This window comes from Anomaloglossus baeobatrachus, assembly GCF_048569485.1.
Source record: "Anomaloglossus baeobatrachus isolate aAnoBae1 chromosome 3 unlocalized genomic scaffold, aAnoBae1.hap1 SUPER_3_unloc_3, whole genome shotgun sequence".
In the NCBI taxonomy this organism is placed as follows: domain Eukaryota; kingdom Metazoa; phylum Chordata; class Amphibia; order Anura; family Aromobatidae; genus Anomaloglossus; species Anomaloglossus baeobatrachus.
Window position 1 is genome coordinate 968,984 of NW_027441782.1, and position 13,471 is coordinate 982,454.

At 42.7% G+C, this 13,471-nt stretch overlaps 1 protein-coding gene across 1 annotated transcript in view; it reads left to right on the plus strand.

Annotated features, from left to right (window-relative positions):
* Positions 1 to 13,471, plus strand: part of LOC142258726 (uncharacterized) — a 199,295-nt gene that overhangs the window by 94,536 nt on the left and 91,288 nt on the right. The window lies entirely within an intron of this gene.

The window sequence follows — 13,471 nt, forward strand, 5'->3', positions numbered from 1 at the left end:
AATAAAGAGTTAATTTTATGTCATTACAGTTTGTACTTTTTATAATGGATCATTTACAACTATTCATCCGTTAACACATTTTTTTTTAATTTTTGCTGGCCAGAAATTTATTTTTTTTATAGCCAAGCTGTACACTTTATTCTTCCATTTGTGTATTGCTTGAATGAGAGCAGAATCCATTTTGTTAAATCTACACTCCATTTTGTATTTGTGTAAGAGCCTGTGCTGTGTTTCCCCTGGTGAAATGCAGCAGAGACCTCTGTTTACTTTAGATAAGGACTTGTATAGTTTCAGTTTCTTTAAGTGAAGTTCAGGAATGTGAAACTAAAAAGTTTATATAGTCTTATATAAATGAGTGACCATGATGTAATCTTTTATTTGTTTGAGACAAAGGGAGAGCTACTCCTGATACTTTATTGTCTCATAGGGGGGGTCTCCAATATATACATATATACCGCCCCTGTTTCAGCAGCGGGGCTGCTCGGATCCGGATCCGCGGTGGATCGAGAGGTTTCTGGACCCAGGGGTCACGTGGTCACTCGAATTGAAAGGGGGGGTATGTACAGGTGAAAAGGAGAAATGGATGTGCGGAGTGATGAATGGAGTAGAGACCTTTCCACAGGTAACCCTCCTCAGGGAAGAATCACCATTAAATAACAAAGAGAACAGTCACATTCCCAGCTGCAAGGAGAAAATGAAGTTACTCGTATACAGTCACCGATGCAGTGCGGGAAACCGTAACACCACTCACAGGCTGTCAGCCAAGGAACAAGAGGGTTGATTACTGTGCGCCCACTACCTAGTAAGTGGTGACTGTTACAGCCTCTCCCACTGTGCTGGTGACTGGAAGTGAGCAGCTGCTGGGAGAAAGTATCTGCATTTTCTCCTTGCAGTTACTGTGTCACAATCTCTCCACTATAATAAAGATAATAAGCTGCACACTAACCACTATAAAAGTATAAACATGAATAATGGTAAAGCATTACTGCTATAGGGATACTATGAACAATGAAAAATACCTTTAGCTATCTGGAAACAATGAAATACATGAAAAATGGTATTGCAGAACTGCTATGAATATTTGAAAGTAGGAGAGATGTTTAGCAAATGTATTGATCAATGCAAATGAGCCCGAAAACCAAGGACTAGGTAATCTCTAATTTTTCAGCAACCTAATCTGGTAGTAGGGCGGGGTTCTCAGTCAGAAGAAACTGCATGCTAATCAGAAAAAAGACTGACTGGAACACCTATATGTGCATTATAGTATTATAGTCATGTATTTTTGAGCTAGCACCTAATTCACACACAGGTGTTCCAGTCAGTCTTTTTTCTGATTAGCATGCAGTTTTTTCCAACTGAGAACCCCGCCCTATTAACAGACTCTATTCATGATCCTATATAGCCAGGAGCCTGTCTGCCCATACTTGCAGATTTTAATAGCACATAGAGAGGCATTGAAGTTAGGTTGCCGAAAAATTAGAGATTACCTTGAGGTTGGTTCGGGCTCACTTGCATTGATCAATACATTTGCTAAACATCTATCCTACTTTCAAATATTCATAGCAGTTTTGCAATACCATTTTTCATGTATTTCATTGTTTCCAGATAGCTAAATGTATTTTTCATTCTTCATCGTATCCCTATAGTAGTAATGCTTTACCATTTTCATGTTTACATTTTTATAGTGGTTAGTGTGCAGCTTATTATCTTTATTATGGTCAGGTATTTCTGAGCTAGCACCTAATTCTCACAGACAGGTGTTCCAGTCATTCTTTGTTCTGATGAACAATCTCTCCGCTGTCTTGGACGCAGTGAGTGACAATTATGCCTCCGTATGGAATCAGGGCCATGCCAAGCTGTTAGTTTGTTGAGCGACAGCTCAGCTGTCCAATCTGAAACTGGGAGGTGCTTGCTATCTTCGGGGCTCCCTGTTTTGAGTGATTGATCAGTTACTACTCAGCTGAGTAGTTAGTCCCAAAACCAGGGTATCACGGAGGTGTTGGGTAACTGGAGCAGGGACCCCAGAAACTGGTCCTCAGACTAGGGACCTTGTGCTGTCTCTTATCCCAGAGGTAGATTTGATGGTATTCAGGTCTGGACCGCCAGCAAAACCCTAACTCCTTTCCAAACCCTGATCTAACACCCCCTCATCGAGAGTGGAGATGCAAACCCCACAAATACCACAGACACAGGAAAAAAACAAAACTCATACCCACTGCACACAAAGGAGAGACAATACATGTATGGGAGGGAATAAAGTATAAGGAAAGAAGTAAATGAACAACGGGGGAATTTCCACTCCACTCAAACAGTAAACTACTGGTCACCAAGAATAGGATTGCCACAACGACCGGAATCACAGGAGCATAAGCTGAAGGTATCATCTGCAGTAACAAACAGACTCACAAACCTTAAATACGGAGAAGACCGATGAATAGAAATTAGCCCCCTGAGTCTCAAGGAGCCACACACCACTCCACAAGAATTAACTCCTGCAGGACTGGAAAGCAGTTGAAAAGACTCAGCTGAGGCTGAGCAACTAAGATCAGGTTGCCTGTGAACAGAGTCCGCCGCGGCGGCATCCCGTGAATGTGGGCCTGAACACCACATGACACTGGGCCTCGGTTATCTGTGCTGTGTTCTGATCTATAGCTGCCAGACATTAGACCTCCTCTGACCATCCATTTTCCCTGATCCACTATCCTCCTGGTATTCTGACCCCAGACCTGACTACGCCTTTGTCTTTCCACTTAGTTCACGGCATGCTCTCTTTGTGTCTGTCCCTGGAACGTTTGGTAACCCTGCCTAACAGCTTGTCCGTGCAGTGACTAGCGTCACACAATGTTCCAATAAACCAAATAGATATCATTTAAATGCTAGGTACTCAGATTACCACTATATATGCAGGTAAATAGTGTTTTTGTAGCTGCCAGGTTTTCTTTAACCCCTTCTCAATATGGAACGTATTATAACATCCTATTTCTTCTTGCGGGCTTAGAAGCTGAGTCTCCATTATTGCCAGCTTATGATATCTGTTTTATTCAGTGGAGGTAAGCTTCACCCACTGCTGTTAACTTTTTGATCTTTAACCGCAGCATTCGCAGCACGCAGCCTATGGGGTACAACGTTCCACATATCCAACGCCCCCAGCAACGTTATCGTTGGCTGCAGATGGGTCGCCATAATAGCTGGTGGTCGGCTAAAGAAAAGTCTATGTTTCATGACGCCACCCACAGTGTGTGGTAAGGTGGAGTACCACCGCTGCTGATGGGAGTACCCAATGGCGTTGGGGTGAGCATCCAGGTGTTTAACCCCTCTGTGGGTAGGGGGAATGTCCCGGGACTCGGTGATGATGACGGGGGAGTGCCGTTGGGGAGTTAAGGGTCACTGCGTACTCGCTCAGTGCAATAACGCTGACACCGACAACTTGTAAACCAAAGTTCTGAACACCGCTGCCGCAGGGGGAGCATGTTTTGGGTCCCGTTTTGCTGGTGTTGCTTGTTGGTCTGTAACCCTTTCATGGCACTGTGTCTTTACTCTTGTTGAATCCCTGTAGTATAGAACTAGTCGGGTCCCGCTCACCAGTATGGCTAACTGGGTGAGCTTGCTCTCAGGGTTCACGCTTGGGATTTCCTGGACCGTATGTGTGGAAAGTCCTATCCCCCTCGTTGCGCTAGTACCCTGATTTTGGAGCGGGTGGAGAACGGATCTTGAAGGCTCCATCCTCGTCGGGTGAATTGACAGGGCGCCTAAAGCTACTCCCTGCCCTAGGTTCCTTGTACCCTGCCGTGCCCTGGCCCCTGCCCGGAGATGGCACAAGGCCGCCGGCTGCCCTCCTCAGCAGTTCCATGCCCCTTGTCACGATCCCCTGCAACCGGGGGTTCCAGCTCCTACCAGGCCCAGACCGTCTGCCACCTCGTAGTCTCAAGGAGCCCTGCTCCTGACCTCCTCTCTTCTTCAACACTACTCCTCAACTGACTGCTCCTGACCCCTGCTTAACCAACCCCCCCAAGTGGGCGGCCCTATTCCACTCAGGCCGACCACTGGCGTGTCTGGTGGGTGTGGTGCAGAGTGTTCCTAGGATTTTACTTAGCTGTTCTTGGCAACACAGTTTGTTAGGGACCCGTAACCAAGGAGGAGTTGGGTACTGCGCAGAAGGGCAGATTGCCCAATACCCTGTGACGTCCTGATAGGCCAAGGCGTCACACATACTTGATCTTTATAATTTAATTAGGACCACACACACAAAATCTTATATGTCCTATGCAAATGGCGACAACAAAATCTGGTGCCTGAACAGCGACCCACTATTCCTGAGAACCGCTGATCCAACCACCTTCCCTTCCGCAGAATGGCAACTCAAGCCTTATCCAAAGGTAAGAAGCTTACTCTTACAATATTCGAATTTGATACGTGGACAATTTTGAAACCTTTGTTTGCAGTTACAGAGGTCAGACGTTTCCTACAGTTCTTGACCCAGTTTGCACATATTGCAGCAGGGATTTTGGTTCACTCCTCCATATAGATCTTCTCCAGATCTTTTAGGTTTCTGGGCTGTCACTGGGCTGCATTGAGTTTCAGTTCCTTCCAAAGATTATCTATTAGGCTCAGGTCTTTAGTTGCCCTGTCTGTGTGTTTCGGGTCATCATCATGCTGTAAGACTCAGCCACGACCCATCTTCAATGCTCTAATACTAATTCTATTTTGGTCTCACTTGACCACATGACCTTCTCCCATGCCTCCCCGGATCATCTAGATGGTCACTTGCAAGATTCAATAAATCACAAAAAGACCTCCGATACACCATAAAAGAATATGAAAAAAGACCTTGGATGGTGCTGAACATAATTTTATGGAATCATAAAATACTGTCCCAACGTTTCGGTCCTAATAGGACCTTTCTCAAGGGCTCTTATCAGACTAGTGAGAAAAAAAGAAATCTATACAGAGTGTTACAAACAAAAATGGTACAATAGTCAATATCAGGACATGACATGAAAAAACATCACATTACATGAACATGATGTAGATAAATCTCATATGTACATCAGAAATACAAATATTAGCACAAAACTTCCAAGTATAGAGTTTACAAAGATGCCTGAATAACAATAGGTCTAATGAATACATTTCATCAAGGATGAGTAAAAGAGACGAGAAGTATCTGACACGTGAACGTACCTAAAACATTAGAACCAGTGATCGTGTTGCACTAAGAGGAACAGTATGATGTCGTCATAGACGGGTGAACACTATACATATGGTCTAGATGAAAAAACATGTAAGAACCATTAGCAGATTATGTAAAAGGATGTAACCGTCAATGTAATGTGGGACACATACTCAATACCTGTAGGTATGCGATATACAGGGATGTCAAAACAATTGGTCTAGTTGTGCCAGAAGGAACCGTGTGATGACGTCTTTAGACTGAAAAGACTATGTGTATAGTCTAAATGAAAAATATGCAAAATATGAGAGAGATCTGCATTGAGGTACAGTGTAACTGTCGGTATAACATAATGTGGAATAAAGGGGCATAGATGGTACCAGCTCGTATGTGGCAAAATGTCCAAGGTAGGCTCAGTACTGTGTGGTCACATAGCCTATTATATCCATATGGGTAGGTATGGCCTAGAAAAAGAGGGGGATAAGGTATCCATATGTACTTATATCAAAATCACGTCAGGGAAGGAGGTGGAAAAAAATCTTAAATGAGTACCTGTCTGGGTGAGGTAGAGTGGACAATTGTAGCCGTGTTATTTTGTATCACAGTAAGGAACATACATCAAGGGACCACATGTCTGATGCAGTAGAAGGAACCTTTAGTCAAGAGGGCATAAAAATGAGAGCAATGTGAATATATGGCTGGTATACAATGACCCCATGTGGGCTTAAATATACATGTTATGATGTATTACCCTCAGCCGGTATCACATCACGTTAAGAATAAGGTTATGTAGTCCAAGACATTCCCTGGGGGATTTCTGTGTGAAGGGAAAAAGAGGGGGCAATGAGAGGCTGAAAAGTGGGACAGGGAGTAGTATATAAGAGACACAGTACCTTACAACGCAGAGGTCAAGAAGCAGTTCTGGAGTATATGGACAGTGCCTACATTCAAGAGAAATATACAGTGAACTACACTGAGTATGTGATCTATAATGACAACGTGAGAATCCATGTGGTGGACAGTACAAACCTGCGTCCGTAGGGACAGGGTCCTGGCTGGCAAGTGCACCTGCATTATGATGGCTCAGAATTTATAAAGGAGCTGCAGAGGGAGGGATGCTACTCACCTGCGTGTACGTCCTGATTTGGAAGTGGAACGCATCATTGGTTTGGTGGCACGCATGCTCACGCATGAGCAGAACGTATATCGTCCGCGCATGCGCATAGCGGAAGCGCGCTATGACACAGTGTTCAGAGATGACAGTGGTGGATGGTGGAACTGCAGCGCTGTTCCGCGCTTGCGCAGTAAGGTGGTGAGTGGTGATAGAGCTGCAGGGGAAAAGGAGTCTAACCTTATAATGACCTATGCAGTGCAGGATATAGGTAACGCGCAGTTCAAGTGACTTCTTAAAGGAAAAGTGAACCAGTGGATGGTTTGTGAAGAGCAGGTGGGTCACATGGTGAAAGGAGCCTAGAAAAATGGGAAAATGGAATTAATTGTATCCTAGTATAAGGGAAAATTGCAGATACATATAATATCACATACCGTCACGGGATGCATAAATATGGCAGTCACAACAATTACATATGCCAGTTACATTAACTTATTATGCACAGTAAAATGGAAAAAAACATAATCAGAAGAAGTTGAGAAAAACAATGGGTAACCTAATTTAATAATAGACCTCGTAATCGCGATTTAACCCCTTAGGTTCGAGGGTGCCCAGCGCGAAAATCCAAAAGGCTTCTCTTTCTTTTAATTTGCGGATTCTGTCACCCCCTCTACGCATGTACGGGATGTGCTCAATAACCTGAAACCTCAGTTGGGCCACTGTATGATGGGCTATATGAAAGTGATGCGGAATGGGCAGTAGAAGTTGCCTGCACCGAATGGTAGATTTATGTTTACTTATGCGGTCCCGGATATGTTGGGTAGTCTCCCCGACATATCCAAGACCGCATGGACACTTGATGAGGTATATCAGAAATGAAGAATAACAGGTATAAAAACCTCTAACGGGAAAGGTTTTACCTGTATGAGGGTGTGTAAATGTGTTTCCCTTGGTAAGATTGTTGCATTGGAGGCAGTACAAGCAAGGGAAATTGCCCATTTTGGGGGTCCCTAGGAAGGTCTGGTGTGATTGGGTTGCTGATCCTATGTCCGCTTTGATCAGATTGTCTCTGAGGTTCCTTGGTCTCTTGTGACAGAATAGAGAAGGTGTACAGAATTCAGTGATTGAAGGGTATGCCTTTTGGAGAAGTGGCCAGTGTTTGGAAATGATGCCTTTAAAGATAGGTGAAATGGGGTGGTAGGTTTGGACGCATGTAATGCGGGGTTTAATAGTATCCTGTTCATGGGTACGAGATGACCGATTGTATGCAATGGTAGCAGGGTAGCCTCGTGAAATGAATTTGTTACCCATTACATGGAATTGTGATATCTGTTTTTGGGGGTCGGAGACAATCCTCTCTATCCTCCTGTGTTCTGAAATGGGTAAAGCCTTCTTGCTGTGTGAGGGATGGCAGCTTGAGTATAGTAAAAGACTGTTTTTATCAGTAGGTTTGACGTAAAGATCCGTACTGATATTACCCTCAAGTGATAATGAAACCATACTGTCCAAGAAGTTGATCTGGACAGGGTCACTGTGTACAGTAAACGTTAGGCCAGGCCTAAAGGAGCAAATGTCATGATGGAAGAGTTTGAGGGAATCGGTGTCTCCATGCCAGATGACAAAGATATCATCGATATATCGTTTCCAGATAATGGCGTGTTTTGTCCAAAGTGGATGATTATATATGAATGTATCCTCAAAGTGTGCCATATAAATATTTACGTATGCAGGCGCCATATTTGACCCCATGGCTGTATCCCGCTGCTGCATGTAGAATTGGTCCTCAAAGAGGAAGAAATTGTGTCCCAGTACTAGTTGGAGTAGGTCCATGCAAAAAGTGTGTTGTGTTGGGGAGAAAATCTTATGTCGTTCCAGGAACCAATCAACCGCTTGAATACCGTCACTGTGCTCAATGCTGGTGTAAAGGCTATCCACATCAAGGGTCACAAGTAGGCAGTCGGGTGATATGGAGGTGAGGTTCATAATATGTGAAAGAAAGTCTGAAGTATCCTTCAAATATGAAGGTATCAGGGGAATCAGAGGTGTCAGCATTTTATCTAAAGTAATGGCCAAAGGAGAGAGGATGGACTCTGTGGAGGTGACTATGGGACATCCTGGGGGTTTCTGTAAATTTTTATGTATCTTAGGTAAGATATAGAAAACTGGTATCACTGGATTGGTCTTGATGAGAAACTCTGCCATTTTCTTATTAATGGTGCCCTGTAGGAGGTGGTAATCGACCTTATCTTTAATGAGATCGCGAATACGCAGAGTGGGGTCCCTAGAAACAGGTAAATATGTTGACGTGTCACTCAGTTGTCTATATATTTCCGACATATAATAGGTTTTATCTAGTACCACAATGGAGCCCCCTTTGTCGGCCAGCTTGATAATGTCTTTGTTGTCCTTGAGTCCCTTAATGGCCCTATCCTCCTCAGGAGTAATGTTGTTCTTGACTCTATAGTCGCCTTTCTCAATATCCCTAAGTGTGGTGTTGATGTCATTAGAAACCAATGATATATAGGTCTCTACGGGATGGTACGATTTTGCGGGATTAAAGGTGCTAGAGTCTCAGATTGAGGTTGCGAAGGTAAAAAGTACCTGGGCTTTGGATGGCAGTGTCAGACGTTATGTCCTTATTAGAGGAATCAAAATGGGCTTTGAGCCGAAGGGTCCTAAAGAAACGTCTCATCTCCTGGTCCAGAGGTATTCTTTGCAGCATGAGATGGTGCATTTTCATGCATGAAGATGATTTTTCTCCAGAACGCATGTTTCTGCTTTTTGTACCTTGGAAGAAAGTTGTCAGTCAAAAACTCTATATACTTTGCAGAGGTTATTTTCACACCTTCAGGAACCTTAAAAGGGCCTCCCATGACTGGCTGTCTCCCCATGATTCCGGCGCAAAACATGACTCCTCCACCTCCTTGCTGATGTCGCAGCCTTGTTGGGACATGGTGGCCATCCACCAACCATCCACTACTCCATCCATCTGGACCATCCAGGGTTGCTCGACACTCATGAGTAAACAAGACTGTTTGAAAATTAGTCTTCATGTATGTCTGGGCCCACGGCAACCATTTCTGCTTGTGAGCGCTGGTTAGGGGTGGCCGAATTGAAGATTTATGCACCACAGCAAGTCTTTGAAGAATCCTACACCTTGAGGTTCGAGGGACTCCAGAGGCATCAGCAGCTTCAGATATGTTTGCTGGTTTGTAATGGCTTTTTAGCAGCTGCTCTCTTAATCTGATGAACTTGCCTGGCAGAGACCTTCCTCATTCTGCCTTTATCGAACACGTGTGTGCTCTGAATCAGCCACAAATCTCTTCACAGTACGATGATCACGCTTAGGTTTTCGTGAAATATCAACCTACATATGACCATTCGTCAATTCTTAAATTTTTAATATAATAAAGTCCAAAATAGACAGACAGGTATTTTATGTCAAATTATTATAACAAACTTTATTTATATTTTCTGGGACATTTAGTGAAGACCGTGTTAGATAAAAACCATGTGCAAACCCGTGCATAAAACTAGACAGGGCAGTGTGGTCAATTGTACAATATCCTCATATGAAAAATGGCTGAATGGGGGAATATATAATACTTAGATTAATACAAAAAACTATGAAAATATCCTTATATTAATATATATCACAATATTCGTATGGTCCATTACAGTTTGTTATTTTACTATATCATAAAGATCACCATGTGTGGTGTCATAAATAAATTACCAATAGAAACTATTACTGATAGAGTCGTCACTATTAAGGCATATGACCTATATTGTTCTATAATAAGACAGGTAAGCTGTTATAATATGGGTGTCACCATGTAAATATACACGTTTATGCAGATCAAAATAAATACAGCATAGATGTCAAAATTGTATCCTATATACAGAATGTCATAAAGGACCATGTATATAGAGAGTATATAAAAGTTAGTGACAAATTAGATCAGAGATACCTTTTACAATATATCAAATAACACCATACACGCATGCGATATTAACATATAGGAACAAATTGGCTCAAAAACATGAAGCTCTAGCGAAACGCATTGAGGTGCAAGGCAGTGTGGTCGGGACTCATATGGCGGCAGCGGGTCAGTATCATTAGACAGCATCATTAATTTCCACCATGGCTGCATCATGGCTCTAATGACCCTAATAACGATCAGGCCAACTTCAAGGATGTTTTGAGCCAATTTGTTCCTATATGTTAATATCTTATACGTGTATGGTGTTATTTGATATATTGTAAAAGGTATCTCTCACCTAATTTGTCACTAACTTTTATATATTCTCTATATACATGGTCCTTTATGACATTCTGTATATAGGATACAATTTTGACATCTATGCTGTATTTATTTTGATCTGCATAAACGTGTATATTTACATGGTATTAACACTAGAAAAAAGAAGTGCTGATAGGGTATTACCAGATGATACGAGTAATATATAAAAATATATACACTCCCCTACTGTGGTTGTGAGCGTCATAACCACTGTTTAAGCATGAGATAATGGCGTCTGCTGCAGCCCCACATGGATGAGCATTCAAACAGGAGAAGAGAAGGGGTTAACGCCGCACATCAGCCAAATGAAGATGTAGAGTTGTTGATAAATTGATATCTTTTATATTTCATAGGTCTACGCGTTTCGAGGTAGAAACGTCTTCCTCAGGACCAGAATATCAACAAAGCATGAAACAGATGGAGATAACAGATTTATATACATATGGTGTACCCAGAACACCGCCTACTGATCGTCTGAAAAAATCAGCGGGCAGACAATCTGTTAGCGTGACACAGCATATCCCATTCAAGTATCAAACTATTATAGAAATAACATTTACATATATAGTTATACATGAACATGGCCCACAAACAATTGGAAACAAAAATTTTTTTACAAAAAATAAAAATATAAAATGAGTAAAAAATAAAAAAATATATAAATGTGTCTTTAAAGTGACTGGAATCTCTACATGGAAGCTTTATTCGTCAAGTGTATACCACCACCTTAATGATGAACACTACCACAGACATTGCATCCGTGTAAAAAAAAAAAAGGGGGGCAGTAGGCGGTCTTCTGGGTACACCATATGTATATAAATCTGTTATCTCCATCTGTTTCATGCTTTGTTGATATTCTGGTCCTGAGGAAGAGGTTTCTACCTCGAAACGCGTAGACCTATGAAATAAAAAAGATATCAATTTATCAACAACTCTACATCTTCATTTGGCTGATGCGCGGCATTAACCCCTTCTCTTCTCCTGCTTGAATGTATATTTACATGGTGACACCCATATTTATAACAGCTTACCTGTCTATTATAGAACAATATAGGTCATATGCCTTAATAGTGACGACTCTATCAGCAATAGTTTCTATTAGTAATTTATTTATGACACCACACATGGTGATCTTTACGATATAGTAAAATAACGAACTGTAATGGACCATACAAATATTGTGATATATATTAATATAAGGATATTTTCATAATTTATTGTATTAATCTAAGTATTATATATTCCCTCATTCAGCCATTTTTCATATGAGGATATTGTACAAGTGACCACACTGCCCTGTCTAGTTTTATGCACGGGTTTGCACATGGTTTTTATCTAACACTGTCTTCACTAAATGTCCCAAAAAATATAAATAAAGTTTGTTATAATTTGACATAAAATACCTGTCTGTCTATTTTTGGACTTTATTATATTAAAAATGTAAGGAGTGACCAATGGTCATATGTAGGGTGATATTTACAAGTCGGGATCATGGTTAAAATATACATGACTTAATTTATGAAAATGGATCTGTTGATTCAATTTAGTGATCTATTTTCATGAAATATCTAATGTTTTCATTCCTTGTCCAAAGCATTGCACTATTTGATGCTTTTCGGCAGCAGAGATATCCTTTTTCTTTCCCATGTTACTTGAAAACTGTGTCCTGCTTAAGATTGTGGAACATCCAATTTTCCTTTTATTGAGCGTCACATGGAAAACTAATTATCACAGGTATCTGAGATTGATTTCAGTGATCCGAAGAACTCTGAGACACAATACCATCAATGAGCTTCACTGAAAAAAATTGAAAAATCGTTATGACACTTAAAACCAATTTGCATAATAATTTGGAACATGGTGTAGTCCCTGGGACCTAAGCACAGTTCTTAAAGGCTGAGCCGTATTTACCACTAGGCACCCGTGGTCCAGTGCCTGGGGCGGCGCACAGCGTGGGGGCGGCACCTTCTAGCAGCAAAAAAAAAAAAAAAGATTTTTTTTTTTACACATCTCTCCCCCTCCGTTAGACAGTTGATTAAATCCACTGTGTTTTCGAAGGGGGGACGGGCGGGAGAGGCGCACCTTCATTTATCTGTATCTGCGCTTTTAATACACAATACAGATAAACTCCGGGCACTGAGAGCTGATTGACCCCGGAAGTGCTGTCGCCTGCACTTCCGGGGGTCAGAGGCGCACGCCAATCGGCTCCGTGCTGTGGCGTCCAATGCTTCAGATGCAGTGGAGGAGGAGAGAACACTCACCGCAGCCGAGAGAAGAACGACGGACACTGGAGGAGCAGGAAGAGGGCGGCAGGCGCAGGAGCAGGTAATCGCTTGTAGAGCCGAAGATTCATAGGGAAGGTGCGGGTCTTCCTAATGAGGATTGTGGGGGAGGGGCAGGCAGAGGCTTTAGTGATGTGTGGGGGAGGGGCAGGCAGAGGCTATAGTGATGTGTGTGGGGGAGGGGCAGGCAGAGGCTATAGTGATGCGTGTGGGGGAGGGGCAGGCAGAGGCTATAGTGTGATGGTTGTGGGGAAGGGGCAGGCAGAGGCTATAGCGTGATGGTTGTGGGGGAGGGACAGGCAGAAACTATAACGTGATGAATGTGGGTGAGGGGCAGGCAGAAGCTGTAGCGTGATGGTTGTGGGGGAGGGGCAGGCAGAGGCTATAGTGATGTGTGTGGGGGAGGGGCAGGCAAAGGCCATAACGTGATGTTTGTGGGAGAGGGGTAGGCAGAGGCTATAGTCTGGGGATTAGGAGGCCTATTGCTGTAGATGGGTGTTTAGGAAGCTTATTACTGTAGAGGGGGATTACAGAGTGAGGGATAGTGCAAGGGACAATATCGATGGGGAAAAGTGTAAGGACTTAAGCGGGTTTTACACGCTGC